General features: G+C 35.6%; 1 protein-coding gene and 1 pseudogene across 2 annotated transcripts in view; both read left to right on the top strand.

Annotated features, from left to right (window-relative positions):
- SLC24A3 (solute carrier family 24 member 3) overlaps window positions 1-27,370 on the top strand; it is a 715,880-nt gene that overhangs the window by 337,328 nt on the left and 351,182 nt on the right. The window lies entirely within an intron of this gene.
- Window positions 25,220-25,758, top strand: LOC141555133 (small ribosomal subunit protein uS13-like; annotated as a pseudogene).

The following is a 27,370-nucleotide window of genomic DNA, read 5'->3' as shown; positions in this document are numbered from 1 at the left end:
CCTTCCTTCCTTCCTTTCTTTCTTTCTTTCTTTCTTTCTTTCTTTCTTTCTTTCTTTCTTTCTTTCTTTCTTTCTTTCTTTCTTTCTTTCTTTCTTTCTTTCTTTCTTTCTTTCTTTCTTTCTTTCTTTCTTTCTTTCTTTCTTTCTTTCTTTCTTTCTTTCTTTCTTTCTTTCTTCTCTTCCTTCCTTCCTTCCTTCCTTCCTTCCTTCCTTCCTTCCTTCCTTCCTTCCTTCCCTCCTTCCTTCCTTCCTTCCTTCCTTCCTTCCTTCCTTTCTTTCTTTCTTTCTTTTTTTTTTTCTTTCTTTCTTTCCTTATTTTCTTTCCTTATTTCCTTCTTTCTTTCTTTCTTTCCTTTCTTTCCTCCTTTTTTATTTCTTGGGCCTATTTTAATATGACAGATTTGCCTTTTCTTCTTCTGCTGGGTTTTGCTGGGGGTTTGCACACTTTCCCAGAATCTGGGTTTCAGGGAAAAGGTACAGTCCATTCAAGGCCTGTCACTGGGTAATTTGGGATGTGGTTTCCAGCATGAATCATTTTGCTTGCTCTTGGTTGAATGCTTGTGGGGAGGTATGGCCTAGCGATTGAGTATGTTTAGAGCATTCCTGCATATGTATGAGACCCTTTCTTCAAAGTGCTTCAGTATGAGATCTTATTTCTTCATATGTTGGGTGAAGGATTTGCATGTCCCTTTATAAATGGGAAAATCTCTTAAGGGTACAATTGACTTACCCGAGGTCTATCAATCCCCTGGATAGCTGGCTTTCTTTTCTCTCATTGTTTTGAGTCTCCAAACCTCACCGGACCAATGCTTAATACATTTTCACTATTAAAAAGTATTTTGCACATATTAAGTGTTTAATGTTTGTTGCATTTAATTGAAATCACCTTGAGAAAAGTCTTTGTTCCACAATTTTGTCCTCTATGAAAAATAAAGGATTAGGACAAGACCCTAGTCACTAATGCTTTCCCCTCTGAGATTTCCCTGCATTCATCACCTTTATATATCTTGTTCATCCCAAGCTAATTTACATATTTTCTCTCCCATTAAGATATGAAGTCCTTGAGGGCAATAACCGATTTTACCTTTTCTTGAATCCTTATCTCTTAACACAATATCTGGTACATTGGCTCAATAAATATTTAAGGATTGATTAACTAGATGATAGGCATCTAGGTGGCCCAAAGAATAGAGCACTGGGCTTGGAATCAAGAAAACTTACCTTCCTGAGTTCAATCCTTCCTCAGATACTTACTATCTATGTGATCCTGGGCAAGTCACTTAACCCTGCTTGCCTCAGTTTCCTTATGAATTGGAGAAATAAATGGCAAACTACTCTTGCACCTTTGCCAAGAAACCCCAATTGTAGCAACTGAAAATAACCAGACAACAAAATTATAATGGTGTAATGAAAAGAGATAGTGCATTTTTAATCTAAAGTTATAGGAGACAACAAAATTATAATGGTGTAATGAAAAGAGATAGTGCATTTTTAATCTAAAGTTATAGGTTTGAACTTTTTCCTCTGCTATCCATGTGGCTTTTGGCAAATAAGTCATTTAGCCTCTCTGGGTCTTAGTGTTCTCATTTGTAAAGTGAAAGAGCTAACAAAATTTCTTCCAACTCTAAATCCTATGAGTTTGTGGTCTTAAGGTCTTTTCATAAATATAAATTCTATAATTTAATATTTTAAAATTTCTTTAATACTATTGTTCTTCCTTAGGATTACCTACCTACAACAGCTCTAAAGTCAATTCAGCTCTTCATTTAGCCAAAAGAGATAGCACTGACTATCTAAGTAATTAATCTTGGCTCAGTTAGCATCATCTCTGTTGCCTCTAAATAATTTTCTACATGCTTCTTTGCAGGGGCCTGGGGGACAAACAACAAATCCTGAAATTCTCCTTTTATCACTGTCATGACCTCACTATTCCAATCTCTAGCATCTTTATTATTAATCAGGGTTTCAAAATGAGGGAGTATCTGATAAGTAGGAGAAACAAGAAGGAATAGAATGGCACTTGAATAGATATTGTTGCCTCTTTGAATGATCATTCTCCAGAGTCACATTCTCTTATTCCTTGTACCTCACTCTAGTTTCAGTCTATTGTTTGTCAGGCAAAGAAAGTTCTTACTGTCCCATTTTTTTTTGCTTTTCTGAAAATAGATATGCTGCCAAAACGTAAGATGATTTTTTTTTTTTAAATAATGGTTCTAGTCAGCCATGACTTTGATGCAAAAATGTCTGTCATGACCAGCTTTAACCATTGGTGGAGTAGGCAACCACTTACATGGTATGATTTCAGAGTAACTACGAAATATCCTCTTTTCATCTCTAAAACACTTCCCTCAACTTCATTGATTACTTTTATTCTTTTAATATAGTACAAATCCAAATTCTGTAAGAAATACCCAATGACTTAAATTCATACTGAATGGTCAATGACTGGTAACAGATCCAGATTTTGGTAGTAGGAAATGAAGAGAGAAGGGTCAATATATGGGGTACATGATATGGAGAGGGAAAAGGACAACAAAAAATGAAAGAACATTTGGGAGAGACATCTTTATAGATATTGAATATTCTTTCTTAGTTAAGAAATATTAAATTTTCACTTTTTTGTATAGAATGTTTATCAGTGCTCTCCAACACCCTTCCCAAAGAAAGGCTTAGGCCGAGAAAAAAAAAAAAAAACTTCCTAATATTTAGAACTATCCAAAAATGAAGCAGACTTCCTTTGATAACCAGCTCTCCTTTATGGGGGTCTTCAAGTAGTAACTATGGGGGTTACAGTTTGTTAAATTTGGATAGAAGATACTCTTGTTCTCTTAGGCCTTAGCCTAGGTGGCCTACAAGATCCCTGCTTCTTCTGAGATTCTGTGATTCATATAAATCTTAATCAGTCCTTGGCCCAAGTTTAGATTCATGAAGGACTCAGAGTCAAGTCAATTTGGAGGGCCACAGGCATTAGTTCATTCCTTTTTCTATCTTCTCTATCTTGGTAACTTCCATAAATCTTTTTAATGAGCTTGAGAGACACACCTATATCCTCAGTATCCTAGGTAGGACTTGGGATGATCTCCCAGGTTCATGACAAATGCATTTTTGTGTTTGGTAGATTGGAGTGAGAGAAATCCTTGCAAAGTGTACTTTGAGATTCTGGAATTTAACATGGGTCATTGAGTTGCTCTTCTAAGAATAGTCCTTCCAAATCATTTTGTTCTGAAAGGCAAACTGACTTCAAGTTATTGACTGTTCAGTAATTCTTAATTGTTCATGGAATGAAATTGTGAATGATCTAAGTGCCTAGAACATAGAGTACACAATGGGAGTAAAGAAAAATAAAGATTGAAAACTGTTAGAACTAAGTTGTGAAGTGCCTAGTGGGTCAAATGAAACAATGTAGACTTTATTCAGTAGAACATGAGAATCCATTGAAGGGTCTCAAGTGGAGAACCTTCATTTAACTAGGTATTATCATTAGATTTTAAAATTAAGTTGGAAAAAGCTGCATCATGCTCTGTACTTTCAAAGATCCTAAACTCAATTCTCCCACATCAATTCATTTCTATGGAACTAGTTTTCTGTCATTGATGCTATATTGCTATAAATAATGCAGTTTCAATATCTCAGAAGAATCAGAATTAACCCAAATGACCTTGGGAAAATGTATGTAAGTAGGTTGAACATTAATGTAATAAAATAGAAATCATAGTGCCATCGATTTGAAGTGTCATTAAAAAACGATCATTAGGTCCATCACTAAGCATGGAGCAAGAAGGAGATAGAATACTTGGCACATTGGATGTCCCTGAGATAAAAGAACAAGGGAAAGGACTAAAATTGTCTTGAGTCATTTTCCTTTGGAGGATATATGAAGAACAGAGGCAAAAATTGAACATGATTAGTTTAATTGCATCCTGTAGTCTGAATGGGTGAAAGGAGTACCTACAGAGTTGAAATCATAAATCCACTGCAGTATACTATAGATTGGGTGGATTGTGGGAGGAAAGAGTTGGAGGCAGTTGAGGCAGTTAAAAGATGATTAGAATAGCAAGGAGGAAAGCAATGCTTAAATGAGTGTGGTAGCAATAGGTATGTTAAGGAAACAATGGATGGAGAGGATTTTGGAGAGATAGAAAGGAGAGGAATTGGAATTTCCAAACCTAGAATAAAAGCAAAGGCGGAATCTAAGTCACATGAAATTTCAAAACTGAGCATCTAGAAGAATGGTGAGTCTGTTGATAGAAGAAGGGGAAAAAAAAGTCAGGAAGAAAGGGAACAAGTAAGAGGGAAAGAAAAGTTCTATTTTGAACCTGATGAGTTGATGGTCCTAACTGAGACATACAGGTAGAGTTATCCAGCCGGCTGTTGAAACTATAACTCTGAAAGACAGGAAAAAAAGACAGAGTTGTCGAGATAGATTTAGAGAGTCATCCACACAAGAATGGAAGCTGAAGCAGAAAGAGTAGATGAAATCTCCAAGGAAGAGTTTGTAGAGAGAGGAGAGTGGAGAAGAAAGAACAAAACAGCCATTGAAAAAAACTTGTGTGTATGTGTGAGTGTGTGTGTGTGTGTGTGTGTGTGTGTGTGTGTGTGTGTGTGTGTGTGCATGTGTGTGTATCCTTATTGGGCAGGAATGAATTAATTACCAATGGATAATTATTCTATTTTGCATATAATCAATGTATATCTAGACACAGATGGATAAATCAGAGCTGATTGCTGTCTTTGCTTGACCGAATCTTCAAGGAACAACTCCCCAGCCCCCAGTGTTTCATGCAGGTGGTATCATGCATTCAAAATAAGAATTACACTGGCTGTAATTTCATTTTTGTACAACATCTTTGATTAGATTAAATTTAATAAGCAGTAGCTGACTGAGGTTGGACTTCCAAAAGAACAAAACAAAGAGGGAAGATTTTTAAATTGTGTGTGTGTGTTTTTTTTTTTTAATTTAAACAAATGGGAAAAATTTTACTGAGGCATTTGGCCATATCTGGGACATTGGATGAAGAATTTGGCCCCTTTCATTTCATTGGTTTTGAGTTTTCTTTTCTTTTCTTTTTTTAAAACTTAAACCTAAATTTAAGGTTGAAAGTATTTGGCAGTATGTTTGAATATAGATGGTGGATATACAAGCAGTTTTTTGTTGCTTTTGGAATTCTGTACTGCTCAGCATGCCAGAGGAGAACTGGCTTCTTGGTGATGCAGTCTCTTAAGTGTCTAAGTTATAAGCTGATGCCCATGAATGGTAGCAAATTATGGAGGCTGAGAATTTGTGGGCAAGTTCACTTAATGATTTGAGGAATGGGCAGCTATGCACTTTCTACTTGATCTGTTTCCCAAGATACAATGCCGTAGTCAGGTGGGAGTTAGTTAAGGTGGGGTTATGAACAACAACAACAAAAAAAAACAAAACCTTTTTCGGGGATAAATGTCTCACCTTTAGCCAAAAGCCAAAGAACTGCAAGGTAGTGAAGGGAGATATAAGGAGCTGTAGAAACTTGAAGAAAGGGATGTTGTTGTTTGTCCTTTGCTCTTAAAGAAGACCCTGACTTCATCAAGGTAATACCATGACATACCAAGGGATTTGGATTGAAGTGAAAGAGGACTTTGCAAAGTCAGCAGCCTCATTTTCCCCTCCAGAGCCATCTGGGTCCAGTGGCAAGATAGAGATTAGGATGACTAAAGATGAAATAAGGAAGATGGGGAAGCACCAAATGCGAACTTCTACTTTCCAAGTTTGCCCTGATATCTCCATCTTCCAAGAAAATTTACAGAAAGTATCCTCTCTTCAGAAATTAGGGCTCATTGAGGAGAGAGCTATCACTGCCTGGGTAAAGTGTCAGAATAAAGTAGAAATGGGCAATTTTCTGTGGCCATGATGTGCATGGTTAGAGATGGAAGCCCTGGTACCAAACGAGCTTCTTCTTTTCCAATCTTAACCTAATTAACTGTCTCCCCTTGAGAGTCCTCCTTCCTTATTTCTCTGTCCTCTGTCCTTTCCTTTAAACAAAGTGTAGATTACCATTCGTTCATACATTGTACCAAATACTATGATAATCCTAGGGCTACAAAGACAAAGATAAAATTGTCCTTGTTCTCAAGGAAATTAAATTCATTTGGTGGGAGAGGGGACAGATGCAGGGTAAAGTAATTATTAATTATATATAAAATTAATAGAAAGTCGTTTCAAGGGTGAAAGAGTTCACAACCAATCTGGGAATCAGGATGGGATTCCCTTCTAAACCTGTATTCTTTAGGACTAGATATAAGACAGTTTTAAGTGACAAGTTATAAGGAGTCAGAGTTAAGAAAGGCAATCTTGCCTGTTCCTCCAGAATATCTATATTAATGGGCTCCTTGATTTTGGATCTGATTGATGTGCAAGCCTTTCTCTCATCATTTTTTCTTTGTGTGTCAAAATGCACCTTCTGTCCTCAGAGTTAGCACTAATTGTGTAGAAGGGAACTTAAAAGGGAATTCCTATGAAAAAAGGATCTTCCTGCGGCTGGAATCAATGAAGCAGATGAATACAGCTTGTGATGTGTGGGTGGCTGTCATTCCTAAAATACAGAAGAGAACTTCAACACTGACCTGACTGGAAAGAGTGTGTCTCTGGGGATATGGCTGAGTGTGCATGCAAGAGGTTTGACTGCCTTGTCTGAGAAAATTCAGAAGCATATGTTCAGGTACACAAAATTTCTACTCTCAATTATAACTTTTCCTTTTTCAAAAGACTTTCCTCTCCTATTTATCAATCATGGCCCCAGTTCCCTCAAAGTCATTGGTAAGATAAGGCAGTCTGACCCTTTAGGCTAATTTGATGAAACTTATGAATCCCTTCTCAGAAAGGTGTCTTTAACCAGGTAAAATAAAATGCATGGGATCACAAAGGAAAACCCATCATATTGAAATCCAATTTTCAATAAATTTATAGTCCCTCCTCTTCCAGATTAAGAATTCCTGGAATTGACTTACATTTTACATATAAAAGAACTGGATTGCAAATCTTCATTCTCCCACTTATTAAACTGTCATATTGGATCAGTCATTCAACTTTCTCAGTATCTGAGTTTCCTTATTTATAAAATGGTAATAATAACATTCATCCTAATTGCCGTAATATTTGTATAAAGATCAAATGAAATAACATTAACAACAGTGTCTTTTAACTAAGTGATATAGTAGATAGAATTCTGCATTTGGACTTACAAGACAATAATGAATAATAATAATAGTAATAGTAGTAGTAGTAGTAGTAGTAGTAGTAGTAGTAGTAGTAGTAGTAGTAGTAATAGTAGTAGTAGTAGTAATAGCTAGATTGTAAATAGTTCCTAATATGTAACAGGCACTATATTAATGCTTTAAAAATATGTAATATTAAATCCTAAAGGGTACATGTTATTATTATCTCCATCTTATAGTTGAAGAAACTGAGGCAAAGAATAAATAAGGAACTTGCCCAAGGCCATACAACTAGTAAATGTTTAAGGCCATATTGTAACTCAGGTTTTTTTGACTCCAAGCCCATTGCTTTATCTCTTATACCATCTATTAAGTCTGCACTGCTCTTATACACTTACTAAGCTATATGATCCTAGGCAAATCATTTAACTTGCCTTCTCTGCCTTAGTTTCTCATTTGTAAAATGGGGACAATGTGCCTGCCACTCAGGGATATTGTGAGGATAAAGTAGGATAATATTTGTAAAGTGCTTTGCAAACCTTAAAATGCAACATAAATATTAGCTATCTTCCTCATTATTACTTTATTATTATTTCCTTTTTATCTTCATAGTTTCTTAAGTGGAGGAATAAATGCTGAAACTGTGGAAATCTCAAGCTTTTTAAGTAGTGAACATTCCTAACAATATAATTAGATTTCTTAAGTGGAGAAAGTCCTTAATGTATAAGGCACCTGAATTCTAATCCTGACTCTAACATCACTTTCTGAACAAATAATTTTATCTGACTCCCTATATTTGTTTCTCTAGTCTCCAAAATGTTGAGAATGTCACTTGCTTTATGGGAGCACTGTGAGAATCAAAGAAAGGGTAGATTATTGTAGTGGGCAGTCTGCATAATTTTTAAAAAGTAGTGAAATTCCATTATTTCAGAGACATATTTTAATTATTTGGCCTAATAAACACTTAATTCCCTCAGTGTTATTCTCAAAAGTCAAGGGCTTTTAATACTATTTGATGTTGTAGCTGAAGTTTTAAGAGCTCCTAAATAACTGACTTGCCTCAGTGGACTAGATTTCAAATTGTGAATCTTCCTAGGGTAAGTCTTCAAATGTCTTCATTTATTAAAAAAAAATAAAATAAATAACAACAAATAGCCAAAATTGCCCTAATCAGGGCCTTCATGTGGCTTAGATAGTAGAATCCCCAATTAAAGGGCCTCAATGTAAACTTATTTTTGCATCTGTAAAGTGAGAGCTACATTAGATAATCCCCTTAGTTCTCTTCCAAATCCAAGTCCTGTGATCCTCTAAATTGGAAGCTAGAAGACAATTAACTCAAGGATGGCTCTCAAACTCTTGAGATTCTGTCACTCTCCTCTGCCTTCCTACATGAATAGGAGGCAGAAAAACTAAGATTCAAATAAAAATTCTCCTCCTGAGCTGTCATATTCAGCTCCTTGAATTATCACCAGTCACTTCTTCCTCCCTCTATCCTACCCTCTCTGAACTTGCCCCAATGGCTAAGTCTTCTATTTCAAGATGATAATCTTTATAGACATATAACCATTTTTAGAATAAACTTCATGTTCTTGGCTCATGAACATTAGCTTTTTCCAGTTCTAAGTTCAAAGAAATTCTAAACTATGCAAGAAAGGACATTACCAATTTTCTTAAAAAATAATTAATTATTTCTAAAGCCCCAGTATTTGTTATTGCACAATACTGGAGAATCATGAGTGTCCTAGATATCATAATAAGTATTTGGGGAGAAAACCATTAATGAGGAATCCGTTTCAGTCTATCTTTGTCAGGAAGTTATTGCACCAGCCAATTAGCTCTTTTTTCTCTAAAAATCTTGAAGAATCAATATAAATTTCAGAAAATTCAGAGATTCTGCATTTCTTACATTGTTGGAAGCTGGAAAAGCAATCTAGCCACATGAGAATATTGGGGCTCTAATTATGTATGGACATCTTTCTAATGGTTAACATCATGAAAATTAATCAGTCTTTCCCAAACTGTTTTATGGCACATTGAATATACCTCCTGTGGCTGATTTATATAAGGAGGACATGGGCAAGAATTGAATAAGACAGATTGGCATTCTTTGATTTTATTCACTTATTTTTGTCAGAGGGAATACTTGATTCAAGTCAATTCAACAAAACATTTATTCAGCCCTTCAGTGGGTAAGGTCCTTTGATAGATTCTAGGGATACAAAGAAAGGAGAAGAAATAGCCCCTTTTTGTCTTTAAGGGACTTATATTCTACTAAAGTTTACATCTATTCAATTGATAAATCAATTAACATTCAATAAGCACCTACTATATACTAAATAGTGCACTTGTTATTGGAAACCCAAAGACAGAAATGAAGGAGTTTCTATTCTTAGAATGCTTATATTTTGTTGGGGAAAAGCAATATGTAACATAAAAATATGTAGAAAACATAGACAAAGTGAATATTGAAGTCCCCAAGTATTTATTAAGCATCTATATGTGCCAGGTGCTGGTGTTAGGCTCTAAATAAAGGTTATTTGGTATGAAGGAGACATTATGTAAATGAAACAAAAGATTTGTTGGATTATTAGAATCCTAGAGAATCTCATTGAACCCTGATGTTCTCTATAGGGTGACAAAAGGAAATGGAGAGGAAAAAGCCCAAATTTTATGATATTTTCTTTTAAAAAGTAATTATGAAATTCTATTTTCATTAAAAAAGACCTGTGGCAATATCATGATCATAAGAAGATACTTTGATTTTTGTAAGTTGCTCCAAAACCTATTTTGTCCTGGAGTTTATTTCATATTCCTAAATTCCTTTGTGCTTATAAGTAAGTAAACCCCTTTTACCTTTTGAGCCTTGATTTTCTTATCTGAGGCTTTAAATGAGAGGTTTCAGCTAGAAGACCTCAAAGTCTCTTCTAACTCCAAATCAAATTTCATCTGATGCTTTGATTCCTAGAACATTTTAGGAAACCACAAAGAGTTCCTTAGACATGTGAGCTTAGAAAATATTGATGCAAAGTAAAAACAGTTCAAAAACTTAGACTCACTGCTTGACTCGCCTTTTATAAACTGCAATGTCATTGTGTGCACACTTCTAATCTCCTTGTTAAAATATAAGCCCCTCCAAAAGATGAAAAATTACATTCTTTTTATTTATCTTCCTAGTGCTGCCCAGACACATCTAAGTGGTACAGAAGATAGAGCACTAGGTCTGGAGACAAAAAGGTCTGAGAATGCCAGCACCAGATACTTACTAGCTGTGTGACCCTCAGTAAATCACTTAAACTTTATCTGCCTCAGTTTCCTCAGTTGAAAAATGGAGATAATAATATCACCTATCTCCCAGAGTTGTTGTCAGAATCAAATGAGATAATATTTTTAAACATTTAACTCTATGCTTTGAACATAGTAAGAGTTCAATAAATGCTTGTTTCCTTTTTTCTATTACCAACCTATCAATAGTAGGCAATTACCTATCAGTAATTTATGATAGTAGATATTTAATAAATACTTATTGATTAATTGTATTTGTTAGATCTCTAGCAACTAGGTGAAGTGTCTTGCATATCATAGGCATTTAATGCATAATTGTTGAATTAGAATCTAGTGAATCACATATTGATATTATAAATAAATTTTAGTTAATGATAATGGTGATACATCAATATACTCATAGTTCTCTTTCATTTCTTCAGTCAACAAGTATGTGCTTACTCTGTGGCTCTAGTAAAGGAGCTAAGGACACATAGTTATATATAACACAATAACTTCTCTCAAAAAACTTAAATTCTAATGAGGAAGACATCATTCAATGAATAGTTGCTTGTTTATAATATTTGAGTCTACATCCTCCAAGTTTTTTATACTGTTGCTTTAGGGAAAACAGATAATAAGACCAAATAATCTGGACATCTGCCTAGTAATTAACCAATCAATAAGGATTTATTATCCTTTTTATTTATAATATAGTTCTAGATATTGTTGAGAGATACATGAAGACTAGAAGATGACTTAGTTATGAGATTACAACCTAGCTAGTTGGAAACATGACTAAGGCTTAAGTAATATTTAAGTGAGGGCATGTTTAAATCCTATCTCTGTTATAGATAACCTGGGTGGTATTAGACATGAGTCTAGTGGCTATCTTTAATATGGATTGATGGCAGAAGAAGCTAAAGCAAGGATTTACTGAGGAATTAAGTAGAATCATACCAATTTTAAGCAAAACCATTATACTCATTTATAGACTGAAATTAATATGATGATCACTGGTCAAACTAGAGAAATTCCAGAACTCAACTCTGGAAATCCATACCATTCTCAAAGTTCCTTCCAGTACAGAAGATATCAGAGCAAGTGTGTGCTGATTAAGCCACTGGTCAGCAAAGAGTTAATGGTTAACCAAATGTGAAATGACAAGAAAGATTTAAACTCTGGGAATGTCAGGAGGATTAGAGTATTAAGAGTCACGGCACAAATGAATTCAACAGTTTTAAAAGTCAAATTTCATTTGCCAACATCCAGTCCCTGAAATGAGAGCTTGTGTGCATTTGGGTAAAGACAGCTGGGTTTGTGGGGCATGGATTTAGTTGTGGGCTGCAGCTTGAGACGAAAAGACCATGAGTAGGAAGGAGATCATAACCTGCCTGGTCCAGAAACTTTATAACAGCCTGAAAGCTCATTAGTGGTTTACATTAGCAACTCTAGATTAGGAAAAAAAAAAAAAAAAAAAAGGACAAATGACTTCTTCGTTTTCTCTTTTTGCTCTTTGCCTGACTGATTTTTTTTTCATAACCAGTTCTTTTCCTCCCTGCTTTGATCTATCAATCAGTTAGAAGCAGCTAGATGGTACAATGGAAGGAGTGCTGGGCTTAGAAGTCAAAAAAAACTCTAATATAATCTAAAACACTAGCTGTGTGAACCTAAGGAAGTCACTGAAACTTCTGTCTGACTCAGTTTCCTCAATTCTAAAAAGAGAATAAATAATAGCACTTACCTTCGAGGATTGTTGAAAAGATCAAATGAGATAATATTTAAAATCAAAATGCTTAATTCAAGACTTGTTTCCTTCCTCTCTGTCATTAGCTCTAAAATAATCAGTTCTCTCAGGTATGAAACTTAGGCCATTTGGCTCTCCTACGTGTGATATTGTGCTTTTGAAAGTCTCTCTTAAATATGTGGAACAAGTGAGACCCTTGCCACTTTTCTATGTTATTAAAATAATATTTTCCGATTTGAATTTTAGTGTTGTGCTTTAAGGCAGTTGTAAAATTCCAGTGGTCATTGAACAAATGTTGATGACTAAAGCAGTGGGGGTCAGTGAAGTTATTTTTTTGAAAGAATGTTTTGACAACCACATTTCAAAAGGTTTCCTTTATCATCTTATGTGTTTTATTTTATGCATTTAAAAATATTCAGAAAAGAGACAGATTTTACCAGTCTCTGCCAAATATGCCCATGTATACAAAAAAAAAAAAAAAAGATTATGAATCCTTGAACAAAAAGGAGAGTAGCTGCACACTAAACTAATTGGCTAGTGAAATTGCAGTGCTAGACCACAGCTATGTAATTCTAGAAATATTGACTGATCCCCGAGATATCAGTGCTGTTCATAAGCCTGACATGTTTATGCAGTTCAATTCCAATCCTTCCCGGAATGGCATTTCATTTTGATGAAGTTGTTACTTAAATTTTCTTTTCAAGTTCACCACAGAGTTTGCTAAGATGAACACTACATGTGAGGAAAGTTTTGGTTTTTTACAAAGTATGGCAGTGTTGAAGGTTTCAGCAATAAAAACAATATCCTACTTTTGTGTAAAGGCCTTTAGCTTCCAAAACACCTTCACATATACTCTCTGGATCCTCATATCACTCCTGCTTAGAAGATGCTCTATTCTTAGGATTCTTCTCTACCTCTCCCCTAACTAGGTCCCTCTTATCACTGCTGGGATATCTGAGGAAGGAGTTAAAAATATCATAATTCCAACTACAGGAATCTGGAAGAAAGTAAAGTGCTGGTGGATATGATAAAAGGTTATGGATCTGAAGCTTCTTGAGTATGGAGAGAATGCTAGGGCATAGCAAGAGAACCAGTGGTCCTGCTAATTGCATTTCAAGCTGAGAGCAATGAGTGAATGAATGAGTGTGAATGGAGGATATAGAAATATGGCAGTGAGGCTTGCTTTGATTTTCCTTCTCCAGTATGTCCATCGTGCTGGATGGGGGAAGGATATGTTTATTTTTTTTCTCAGAATTTATGGCTCAGTTGTTAGTACCCCCTAGAAAAGGTACACCATAATGGAATGAATAACATTGAGCTATGTAAGATCAAATTTTATCTTGACCTAAATAATTGGAGAAATATGAAATATTCATAAATAGATCATAGCAATGTCATAAAAATGACAGTCTCCTAAATAAATGGGCTTATTCAGTTACAGACCAATCAAACTTTCCAAAAGATTATTTTATTGAGCTAGGAAAAAATATTAACAATTTCACATTGTTCAAAAATAATAAATGCATCAGGAAGTATCAAGATTCTTTTTGTTTAATCTTCATTTCCAAATTCTCTCCCACTCTCCAGCCTTCCCCTCCATTGAGAAAGGAACAAAAGGAATCAACATTCTTAAAGGAATTATTGGGGAGAAATTGGAAAGGAGGGAAACTAAGTAGTACCAGTTCCCAAGTTATATTACACAGTAATATTATCAAATAATTTGGTACTAGTTTAAAAATGGGGAGATTGATCAGTGAAACAAATGAGATCTATAAAACACAGAATCACAGTAGCCAAATGTTTGATAAACCCAATGGACTTACTATAAGAAAAGGTCAAATTTCATCTTATAGAACTTAAACAAATCATGGGAATGAGGGGATTTGTCTCCAGTTCTTGTTCCCCAAAGATAAAACTCTGCAGAAGAGGAAGTTGGCAAGCTAACAGCATGCAGGTTATTTGAGCCAGACATTGTTTCATCTCCACTTAACAGATAAAAAACTTGAGACACAGAGAAGCCAAAAATTTGCCCAAAAACATAATAAAAGTTGGTAATAAGATTCAAACTTAGAACCCAGACCTTCTGACTACTAGCCCATAGTTTTGTCTTCAAGAACATGTTGCCTTTATAAATGTTGTTATAAGATTTGTATCATGTGCTTTCAATACCAAAAGAGAGCATTTTGTTCTGGCTGCTCCCTAAAGAAACTTCATATCTTTGAGGAGATAAAAAGATCCATTAATATGGGCTAAGTCATAGAATCTTAATTATTGGCTTCTTCCCTATGGTGGCTTTTATATTGAGATCTAAGTCTAGAATTCAAAATCCTTCATGCAATAGTACATAGTGCTCTATGCCACAAGTATTCAGGTATTTTTACATTGTCCTAACTCATTAATGCCTCTCTTAAAATATGGAACTTACATCTGAACACAATGTTTTTAGATGTAGCCCAGATAGATGATTTGCATCCCAGAATTTCTAAGCTGAAATGTCCCTACTTTCCATCCTGGGACTGATCCAGAATTTCCTCTGTAATGTACCTGACAAGTAGTCATTGAACTTTTACTTGGTTATGTCAAAGGAGAAGTAACCCTACACTTCCCAAAAAGAGTTAATTCCACTTTTGAATAACTCTTCTAATTAGAATGCACAGTGATTATAATGCCAAGCTGAAAGTCAGGAAGATTCAGCAAGAGCTGCCTCAGACACTTACTAGCCGTGTAGCTGTGGGCAACTCAAATAATTCTATTTGCCTCAGTTTCCTCATCTTAAAATGAGCTGGAGAGGGAAGTGGCAAAGTATTCTGATATCTTTGCTAAAAAATTCCCAAATGGAGTCACAAAGAGTTGAATACAACTGAAATGAATGAACAACAAAAAATTATTAGAATGCTTTTCCCTATACCAAATTGAAATCTGCATCTGCAGCTTTCACCTACTGACAATCCTACTGGCCAACAAATCTTCTGGCTTCTCAAAGACTTCTTTCCCTCAGCCTTCATAGATCCATTTCCTCCAGATGATCCTCATATGGCATGAACTTGAGGCTTTTCACCAATCTGATTATCCTCCTCTGGAGGCACAAAAGGTCATGAGTGGTCTTAAAATGTGGTGGCAAGAGCTGAACATGCTAACTTATCACTTCTGATAGATCTGGATCATTTAGCCCAAAAACACCTTCAGATCTTTTTCTCTGAGGAATTTGTCTTAGAATGCAAGTCTCCCCTATTTTGCATCTGTTAATTTGGTTTTTAGAACCAAGACTTCACATTTGTTCAGTTATGTTTGGTCATGTCCAACACTTCGTAATGTCATTTGGGATTTTCTTTGCAGAGATACTGGATGATTTTTCCTTTCTTTCTCTAGCTTATTTGACAGATAAGGAAACTGAGGAAAACAGGATTAAGTGCCTTCCCCAGGGTTATATAACTGATAAGTGTCTAAGGCCACTCTTGAACTCATGAAGATGAGTCTTCCTGACTCCAAGATCAGCACTCTATCCATTACATCACATAATTACCCTAAATTTCATCTCAGTTGAGTCATTTCAGATACACTGCCACCTTAACTTATTAGCTTTCATGCCCAGTTACATATGTGTGTATATATGTGTGTGTGTTATATTTATATTTCATGCCCAATTTATATATTTCATGACCAAAATATAAACTATTCCACTTGCAAGTTTGGCAAGCATGCCAAATATATACATTTATCCCCATTGTAAAAATGCTAATAGAGAATAAAGATTGGACTCCCCTGTAGAAGCACTTGCCAGGTAATAGGATTGTAGCCTCTCTGATCCTGAGTTGTGAGCCTTTGTTGGTGTTCCCTATGATTTCACTCACCTTTTTGGCTGTCAGACCACATTGTTGAATCAGCTTGAGCTTGCAGTCCACTAGCCTCTAATTCTGTGTCACAGATACTGTTGTCTACCCATGAATGCAATTGTGATGTTCGTGCCCATAATTTTTTTTTCGGATTTAACGAATTGCCCTGCTCTATCAAAGTCTTTTAAATCCAGATTTTTCCATACAGTATGTTATCTAGTATGTTTCAACTTCACGTCATCTATAAATCTATACTTTCTTCTATGTCATTATCTCTGTCTTCTTATGTCTCGATTAAATTGTCTAAAAACACAAGACCAAGTTCAGATCTCTGAGGCATTAAATAAGAACCAGTCCTGTGCAGTTTAATATCAATACATTAATCATTGATCTTGGGTCTAATCTTTAAAACAGTTCTGAATCACCTTAAGTGTACTATCATCCAGTTCACTATCTTATCCATAGGGTTATCATGACTTTATTAAGTTATTGATAAAATCCAGACCACTTATTTCTGCAGCTTTCCTTTGATCTACAGCATAATAACCTTATTAGAAAAAAAATCTGACATGTGAAAGATTGAGATCCCTTAACAGAGTGAAACATGACTACTTTTTTAAATATACTGGGATGCCTAGAAAAAAACAAAAGGAGCATTTTAAAGTCTTTGTGAGGACCACAGAACCTTATACCATCCCACATGGAGAGTCATTTAGAATTCCCATCCCCAGAGTTTCCATAAGATGGAAGCATCATAAATACTTATGGGTGGAAAGCCCAAACCACCGCACTCCAATTCTGCAGTGGTTTATCCCGGGAACACCAAACAGCACCCAGGATTACAATCCTCAGTCCCTTCATAGATCAGGCCCCAGATATAAGGTCATTGGTTTACTTTTCTCAAATAGCTTCCTAATTGGCCATGGCTCCTTCCAGGAGGCTTTTATGATCCAGGCCAATGTGAGTGACAAATATAAGCCTTAATGTTAAGCATTGTCTTTTTAAAATAAAATTTTAGAAACTAGAAGCAGCAGCTAGTATAACATATGCATCAAATAAATTAAATAAGCAATGTAGTAGGCCCTTTGTCTAGAGATTTGTCTAGAGACCTTCTTTTGCTGTAGGTTTATTATTTATATTTATTAAAAGCCCACACAGTCAGCTCCATGCAATTCAGAACATCTATAAGGCAACTTCAGTTTTTATTATTTTATAACTGTTTTTCTTGATTTGTAGAAGGATCTTGTAGAAGGGAAGTAAATATGCAGGTTTCTAGAGCATTCTGCCTACCAGAAAGCTCTGTTCACAGACACTTACTGTATTGAGGGGCCAATGATGATGTTGTTCACAGAGGCAGACATAGAAAGATCCTTAAAGGCCTCCTGAATCATCCTAGAAGGATGAAATTATGTTCAAGGGCTAAGTCCATTTTATTGCATTCTAATTCTTTGAAAATTAGCAGTGCATAGGTGATATGTTTGGAAAAACTGTAGTAATCAGAATGTTAGATTACCATGAGTCTCTTGTGCTTCATGTAAGAAAGAGCTTATCATAGTTTTCTATCCTATTTTTAAATTTTGAAATGAGTTACTCCAAAAGTGTTAAATTTACCTACTTCCCCCAAATTAACCACGAGAATAGAACCTAATAGAACATTATGATTTCTTACTCTTTGTCTGGAAGGAAGGCCATGGTCTCTGGGGCCATCTTTTCAAGAAGTTGCTCAGAATGTTTTTTCCCCATTTTTTACTAGCTAAACTACCTTTGGACTTTTCTGGAATTCTCCATCTTGCTCCCACCCCCATGTACCTCTCTTTCCAACTCCCAACTTTTCAGCATCCTTACTTCCTATTATATGATGTCTTTCTCTAATAAATTTTAAGCCACTTGAGGGGAGGGAATTGTCTTTGCTTTTATTTGTATTTGTAACCACAATATCTGGCTTAATAAGTGCTTAATAAATATGTATTAGTTGATTTATTGATTGTTGCATCTGGAGCTAGATTTTGATGGGCTTGGGGAAAAAGTTGCTGGAGAATGTCATTAGGAAAAAGGAAATTTATGTCATTCCTTGTATTTCTATTTACTCACTTTGTAATTATATGATTTTAGTACTATAAAGGATTTTAAAAAATATATATTTATTTTATTTTGTATTCCCTCATTTCTTCGTATCTCCTTTTTCTTTATCAAGAGATACAATTATGGCTAACAATATATGCAGTGTTCTGCCTGCCCCCCCATAATTTGTGTTAATGTCTAAGTCCCAATGGCATACAGAGAGTTTCTGTAGCTCAGCATATAGGATGCCTGTCCATGATTTTCCTCTCAGAACTTTATCAAAAATAGGAAAAAAGTACATTTTCTCTTTTCTTCTTCAAGATCTGTCATTATAATTAAATAAATAATTACAAATTTTAATTTCATTTCTTTACATTTCAATGGTAGCCATCGTTTGTGGTATTTTTGTTTCTATTTCACTTAGCATCAGGTCATGTAAATATCCCCATGGTTTTTTCTCTGTCCTTTACATTCATTATTTTTCTTGATGCAATTCTAATATTATGTTTGAATAAGATATTGTTTTCTTTCTTGTTTACTTTTTTGTGTTTCTCTTGAGTCTATATTTGAAGACCAAATTTTCTGTTTAGCTCTAGTCTTTTCACCAGGAATAAGTGAAAGTCCCCTATTTTATTGAATATCCATCTTCTAAAAAATTATGTTCAGTTTTGCTGGGTAGTTGATTTTTGGTTGTAATCCAAGCTCCTTTGCCTTCTAGAATATCTTATTCCTAGCCCTCAAATCTGTTAATGTAGAAGTTGTTAAATCTTGTGTAAACCTAACTCTTACTTCACAATATTTGAATTGTTTCTTCCTGACTGCTTACAGTATTGCATTATTTTCTGCTTGAAGTGATAATTCTGGAGTTTAGTTACAATATTCCTTGGGATTTTCATTTTGTGATCTCTTCCAGTAAGTGATTGATAAGATTCTTTTAATGACTGTTTTACCCTCTGGTTTTAAGATATTAGGGCAGTTTACTTTTATAATTTCTTGAAAGATACTGTCCATGAAAAATGCTCCTTTTTTGATCATGATGTTCAAGTTGTCCAATAATTAATTCTTAAATTATCTCTTCTGGGTCTATTTTACAACTAAGTTGCTTTTCCAATGAAGTATTTTACATTTTCTTTGATTCTTTAATTCTTTTGACTTTGGCTGATTCTTGATGTTTCATAGTTATTGGTCTCCACTCACCCAATTCTAATTTTTAAGGAATTATTTTCTTCAGTTAGCTTTTGTACCTCTTTTTCTATCTGACTGGTTCTACTTTTTAAAATGTTTTCTTCAGTGGATTTTCCCATATGGGCAATTGTATTTTTTAAGAAATTGTTTTCTTCAGTCAATTTTTCTCCTTCCTTTCAAAGCTGTTGACTCTCTCTTGCATACCATTCATTCCCTCCCCCATTAATTTTTCTTCTACCTCTTATTTGACTTTTAAAATTCTTTTTGAGATCTTCCAAGAAGACTTTTTGGTTTTGAAATTCATATTCCCCTTTGAGATTTCACATGCAGGCATTTTGACAGTATTATCTTCTTCTGGATCTGTGTTTTGATCTTCCCTGTCACCATAGCAGCTTTCTGTGGCAGAGGTTCTTTTTTGTTTCTTGTTCATTTTTTGCCTTTTTTGTGGCTTTTGAAATTGATGTTTGTTCCTGGAACAGAGGGGACATAGGGGGCCAGAAGCCTGGTCACTGGCTTTACGTGCTGGGGCTTGAGGTCCTGTTGACTTGCCGACTGTGCTGGAGTGGCCCAGCCTAGTCGCACTTTCTATTGCCTGATTTCCAGGGCTGGCAATTTGCCTTCTGCATTGGGCATGGAAGTCTTACAGGGAGTCTGCTGTATTACTGGTCTGTAGAGTCAGGACCAAGGGGTATTGGTTATTGATCAATGCTGTGGTTAAGAGCCCCACCTTGGTTTGCCAGGATACCATCTGCTCTGGGATGCACTCCCCTTCCACCTAAATGAGATAGATCTTTCCTGAAATCTTAAGCTTAAATTACTTTAAATTGGAAAATCTTAAGTTTAAAAAACTGGAAAAACAAGTTTGAATTATCTTATATTGGAAAATTTTTTCACTCCACCTTTTTGTAGGTTCTATCACTCCAAAATCTGTTTAGAAATTCGATTTAACATTGTTTCTGAGAAAAACTTGGGAGAGCTCAAGAAACATCCTGGCTTCTCTCTGCCATCTTGGCTCTGTTCTGATCTAATACTATGCATTTGAAAGAATTTTTGTCCATCATATAATCTGGATTCCTAAATGAGACTAATTTAATGTCTTTCCAGCCTCAAGGCTTTTAAGGACTCTCATCTCATCTCATTTATTGTGTCCCATCAACTCATCTATATGACTAGTTTGTGCTAATTTATAGGCCATACTGTCATACAGATGCTTCCCACAGCTCAGAATGTGAGTCCTCCCCAGCTGTTTCTTCAGATCCATAGCAAAATTGATGCATTATTCTTTAGAGTTATTGTTCTACACTTAAACTATAGAGACTTCTAAGATGAACCTCCTTATCCATCATAAGTGATAGTATAATGCTGTAAGGTTATTTGCTAGAAATGAAAAGACCTTAATTTTAAATTTCAGCTCTACTATTTATCACCCAAGTTCATGCATTTGGAAATATTTTTCAGGTAATAATTTGGAAAATATTACTAATAATATCATAGTTCTTTATAAGAAAACTCATTTCAACCTCATATCCCTGTGAGGTAAATGTCACAGAGAGACATTACCATTTTAAAGATTAAGTAACTAAAACTTTAGAGAGGTCACTTATAAATGACTTATTCATCATTTGATCATTGATAAGTTTAAGGAATGGATTCCAGACCAAGTCTGTCCTGAACTCAAGCTTTCTATCTCTCTTCTTCACCTACCAGAGAATATTGGTTATAGATTGCTCTTGAAATGGTTGAATCACAATCATTCTGGAGAGCAGTTTGGAACTATGCCCAAAAAGCTATCAAATTATGCATACCCTTTGGTCCCCCAGTGTCTCTACTGGGTCTATATCCCAAAGAGATAATAAAAAGGGGGAAGGACCTACATGTGCAAAAATATTTGTGGCAGCCCTTTGTAGTGTCAAGAAACTGGAAACTGAGTGGATGCTCATCAGTTGGGCAATGGATGAATAAGTTATTGTATATGAATGTTATGGAATATTAGTTATTTCAGAAAGGCCTGGAGAGACTTAGATGAACTGATGCTACAATGATCAATTCTGATGAATGTTGGTTCTTTTCAACAGCAAGGATTCAGGATAGTTCCAATGATCTTGTGATGAAAAGAGCCATCTACTAAGAGGACTATGGGAACTGCGTATAGATCACAATATAGTATTTTCACATTTTAAAGTTGTTTGCCTGCATTTTTGTTCTGTTTCTCATTTTTTTCTTTCTCATCTGATTTGTATTGTGCAGCAATATGTATAAAAGAATTGCACATGTTTAATATATTGAATTACTTGCCATCTAGGGAAGGGGATGAGGAGAAGGGAGAAGAAAAAAATTTGAAATGCAAAGTTTGGCAAGGGTGAATGTTGAAAATTATCTATGCATATATTTTGAAAATAAAAAACCTAATAATAATAACAATGAAGAAGAAGAAAAGAAGAACAAGAACAAGAAGAACAAGAACAAGAAGAAGAACAAGAAGGAGAAGAAGATGATGATGATAATGGCGGCTGGATCAGTTCACAATTACATTAACAGTGAATTAATTTTTCCACATCCCCTCCAAAATTTATCTCTTTTTCCTTCAATTATGTTAACCAATTTAATAAATAACTATGCACTTAACTGTCTTTTGAAGACTTTGCTTGTAGGCTGAACAAAGTTTGGGGGCATGTTTTGCTTGTTGATAACTTAGAACTTTCATGTTCTTTCCTTGGTAGATGAGATGAGACTTTTTCAGGAACATTACAAAAGCAAAGGATAATGATAATGGTGACTTAAGCAAGTTCATATGATAGCATCAGTCTCAAGAGAATTTGTTCCCATTTCTAGTATCTCAGATTTTCATCCTCATTAAATATGGAAGGGGAAACTTTTTAAGGTTGCTTCAATTTTTCATCTAAAAAACTGGTCAAATAAAGTAGATCATTGGATCTGCTGATTTAAAACCAGAAAGTCCTTTAAAAGCCAACCTAATTCAAGCTCTTCATTTTACAGAAGAGGAAACTAATATATCTAGAGAATCAAGTGACTCATCTAAGGTCTCACAGGTAATAATATTAAATTGAAATGACACTTTTTGGATTGAAAAGTAATTTGCATATACACACACATATATTTATGTATATATTTGTGTGTGTTTGTGTATATACTTGTATTGGATGTTTACAACAAACCTGTAAGTTAGATCTTATTAATCCCCATCTTACAGATGAGGAAACTGAGACTTGAGAAAAAATAGCTTGCTGAGGGTCACTCAATAGAAAGTAGAAAAGTGAAGGTTTGAACTCTGCTCCTTTTATTCTAAACCCACTGATTTTTTTTTCTGAGACACTGCTTGTTCTCTTAATAAGGTAGCGATTGGTCATATTTTATAAGTAGATGCTTACAGAGAGATCCTTCTCATTGAAATCTCATCTATTGAAATGTAGGACACATTCTGATAAAGTATTCAGTCTGTTTTTACGTTAAAAGCAAAATGATACAATAAACTATTTGTTCTTGGATATTTCCTTTCTTCCCCTTTTCTTCTCTCCTAAAGGACTTTGAAATAACATCTTTTACAATCTTAAATATACTGTATATGACATATTTGTTCAGGGTTGGGGGAGAGTGACAGTGAAATTTTCTTTGCTTCTGCTCTCTCCAGACAATTCACTGCAACCTGGGAAGTTGCCCATTACTCCTTAGGCCCCATCTGTTCTGTTTCACATGTTTCTTTGGGAGCAATAAGGTCACCAAATCAATTAGCAGTGACTAGATTATTCCCAGTGAAGGCCATGGGAAATGAAATGACCAAATTCAAAGGCCCTCTTGGTCTCCCTTTGCCTGAAACACACCATCCTGCTCTTCTCATTTTCTAGAAAGTGCTGGCTAGTTTGCTCAGTGGGTGAGCGGATGGCACAGTTTCAGCAGAACAGAGGTCATTCATTGTTTAGTGATCCCTATACTGATCATTTAGATTGTATCTGTTACATTATCACAGATTCCATCCTTAACCTCAGGCAGATACCTTAAAAAAAAAAAAAAAAAAGTAAAGACTTGGCAAGAGAATGTGGACGGATGAGTTCAAACTGACTCAGTGGAAAAAGCAATAATCTTGAAATCAAAATCCCAAGTTTCCAAATCTGTTATAACAATGATTGTTAGTTATGTGACCCATTCAGTTGTTTCAATTATATCTGAATCTCTATGACCTGGCAGGATTTTCTTGGCAAAGATACAGCAGTGTGCCATATACTTCTCCGGCTTATTTTACAGATGAGGAAACTGAGGCAAACAAGGTTTAAGTAAAAAGAATATGAGCTTTGAAGTCAGAATATCTAAATTCAAATCTGTTAGTAGCTGGGTGATGTTGGACAGCAAGGTAATACACTACTTAGATTTCTAATGAGTTCAAATCCTATCTCAGGCACTTGTAGAATTTCAATTCATCTTCTTGATTCTGTACCACCCAGCTGCCCAAGTTCACCCAAATAGTAAATAACAGATTTGAATTTAGGTAATCTGACTTCTAAGCTCATTTTTTTTTACTATACCAGACCTCAGAGTAGGGCTTTGTTTATCTCTAGCTCCCTTCTAGTTCCAGCTCAAATTCTAGCTGCTCTAGGAGACCTTTACTAATAGCATTCTTCCTTCCCAAAGTTACTTTGGATTTTCTTTCAATTTATTTTGCACACACACACACACACACACACACACACACACACACACACACACGCTGACTCTTCCCATGCTTAAGAGTAAACACTATTTTCATTTTTTATTTTTTAAATCTGTCACATCCCAGCAGAGATCTTGACACATCATGGGTGCTTAATAAAGAGACTTGAGTTAATTGAATGAAATTATGGTGGTCAGGAAACAAAGGAAAAAGATAATTTCCTTCTTTTTTTTGTTTTTTTCTTTGTTGGTCACTTTCCTTGATTTGTGTTTTGATTTCCTGATTTTTTTCAATCCCCAAGCATCAGCTGTGATTTATGCAGCTTTTCCGCTGAATTTATCACCAAAGGCTACATCTGTCTTTCATGGTCCTTCTGTAATCTCAGTGTTATGCTTTTATCTGTTGATATGAGAAATATAACCTAACAACCTGTAACTGATCCACACAGACTTCCTTGCCTTTCCTCCTATATATTAGGACTTTCTTTTTCCTTGACATTGTCACTGACGCCATTATCCTGAAAGGCTTCCAAGTCCAGCACCTTCAACTCAACTTCCATTTTCCCCTTTCTTACTAACTGGTGTGAGGTCCATCTCCTAAATGTGATTTCCTTCCAGATCTGTCTTTTTTCTCCCTTCCCCTCTCATCCAAAAAGTAATCTTGTGTTTCTGGTCTCTCTGACATTGGTCTTCTACCCATTCAGTAGCCCCCATTCTAAAGAGATCTGCCAGAATGAGTTTTAACAGACATTACTTAGATATCTCCTTACTCATCACATTTTTTTTCTTTTGACTCCCAACTGCTTATAGATTCAAATAAAGTAATAAAATAAAATATGAACCCAGGCATCAATAATCTTTCCAGCTTGGCTTTTCCTCTTTACCTGACCTTACCTCTGTTTCTTAGACTCACTTAATCATCATAACCAACTCATAAAAGTTAGGTGAAGTTAGGGTCAGGAAGATTTGAGTCCAAATTTGGCCTTCTACCTTTTTTTACTGAGGCATTTGGGGGTTAAGTGAGTTGCCCAGAGTCACACAGCCAGGATGTCTTAAGTGTCTGAAGCCAGATTTGAACCGAGGTCCTCCTGTCTTCGGGGCTGGTGCTCTATCCACTGGTGGCCTCCTACTTTTACAAGCTGTGTGATCCTGGGCAGCCTCTTAACTTTTGAATGTGCTGCTTTGCTTATCTCTAATAAAGATAATGCAGAAAAAAAGAAAGATAATAATAATAGCACCTACCCTCAGAAATGTTGTAAGAATAAAATGGCTCTCACGCCCCTTTCTCACAGCCATGTCTCTCGTAATCCCTGAGAAGTTCCAGCACATTCTGTGAGTGCTCAACACTAACATTGATGGACGGCGGAAGATAGCTTTTGCCATCACAGCCATCAAGGGTGTGGGTCAAAGATATGCTCATGTAGTGCTGAGGAAAGCAGACATTGACCTCACCAAGAGGGCTGGGGAGCTCATTGAAGATGAGGTGGAGCGTGGGATCACCATCATGCAAAATCCTCGCCAATACAAGATTCCAGATTGGTTTCTTAACAGACAGAAGGATGTAAAGGATGGAAAATATAGCCAGGTTCTGGCCAACGGTCTAGACAATAAGCTGCGTGAAGATCTGGAGCGGCTGAAGAAGATACGGGCACATCGTGGGCTTCGACACTTCTGGGGGCTCCGTGTCAGAGGCCAACACACCAAGACTACAGGCCGCAGGGGTCGCACTGTGGGTGTGTCCAAGAAGAAGTAAACACATTCACTGGCCTTGTCCATTAATAAATAGTTTATATCAAAATTAAAAAAAAAAGAATAAAATAACATTTGTTTTTTTTATATTAAATCCAATATATGTATGCATATTTATACAGTCATTTTGTTGCACAAGAAAAATCGGATCAAGAAGAAAAAAAAAACTGGGAAAGAAAACAAAATGCAAGCAAACAACTACAGAGAGAGTGAGAATGCTTTGTTATGGTCCACACTGTTCCCACAGTCCTCTCTCTGGGTTTAGATGGCTCTCTTTATCACAAGATCATAGGAACTGACCTGAATCATCCAACTGTTGAAGAGAGCCACATCCCTCAGAATTGATCATTGTATAATCTTGTTGTTGCCGTGTATAATGATTTCCTGGTTCTGCTCATTTCACTCAGCATCAGTTCATGTAAGTCTCTCCAGGCCTCTCTGTATTTATCCTGCTGGGCATTTCTTACAGAACAATAGTATTCCATAGCATTTGTATACCACAATTTATTCAGCCATTCTTCAAATGATGGGCATTTACTCAGTTTCCAGTTTCTGGCCAGTACAAAAAGAGCTGCCACAAACATTCCTGCACATACAGGTCTCTTTCCCACCTTTAAGATCTCTTTGGGATACAAGCCCAGTAGAAAAACTGCTAGGTCAAAGGGTATGCACAGTTTAATAACTTTTTGAGCATAATTGCAAATTGCCAGAATGGTTGGATTCATTCACAATTCCACCAACAATGCATCAGTGTCCCAGTTTTCCTACAGCCCCTCCAACATTCATCATTTTTCCCTTTCATCTTAGCCAATCTGACAGGTGTGTAGTGGTACCTCAGAACTGTCTTAATTTGGATTTCTCTGATCAATAGTGATTTGATGCATCTTTTCATATGACTACAAATATTTTCAATTTCTTCATCTGAAAATTGTCTATTCATATCCTTTGACCAAAATGATATATTTGTAAAGTGCAAAGTGCAAACTATAAAACTCTGTCTAAAAGTTTTACTACTACTACTACCTCTACCACTACTTCTATCACTATTGCTGACCAATACCACCATAAACAATGAAGAACTGCTCTGAGTTTCCTCCCAAATCATCCTCTCCAGAAAAGCTTTCTTACTTTGCTAACCCCAACCTCACATTTTTCCAGAGATCTTTCAACTATGGCTTCAGATAGCAACATGAGACTGACAACTGCAACATGTTTTGTTTCCCATTGTGTGACATGTCAGCTTTCTTGGTTGTAATGTCAGACTACTGCTTGTTGAAAGAAAGAAGATGTTTATATTTGTCAGAGCTTATTGGTAAATCTACTTTTATGTAGTTATTTAAAAGCTATAAAAGTCACCTATCTCTCATCTGTCTCACTGCTTCTGGCCACCCAGAATTAAAAGTACATAATGAGAGAGACAAGATTGCTGTACCAGTTGTCTTAGTTGTCTTTTTTTTTAAACAGATGTCCATGACCATAACCAAGTCATATTTTTCTTTTCCCCTTTTCCCAGATGCTTCTCTTACTCCGATCACTCATTGTTTTTGAATTCTGGAAGCAACATCAAAAGAACTTTGTTTAATAAGTTGATGATGCAGAATAAGTACACTATGGCATGGCCCCTTGGTCTCCTTGGCCCCTAGGCTCTCCTGTTATTTAACTCCCATCTAACCATGAGTGA

The sequence above is a fragment of the Sminthopsis crassicaudata genome, chromosome 2 (assembly GCF_048593235.1).
Source record: "Sminthopsis crassicaudata isolate SCR6 chromosome 2, ASM4859323v1, whole genome shotgun sequence".
Taxonomy (NCBI): domain Eukaryota; kingdom Metazoa; phylum Chordata; class Mammalia; order Dasyuromorphia; family Dasyuridae; genus Sminthopsis; species Sminthopsis crassicaudata.
This window is presented reverse-complemented; position numbering and strand designations above follow the sequence as displayed.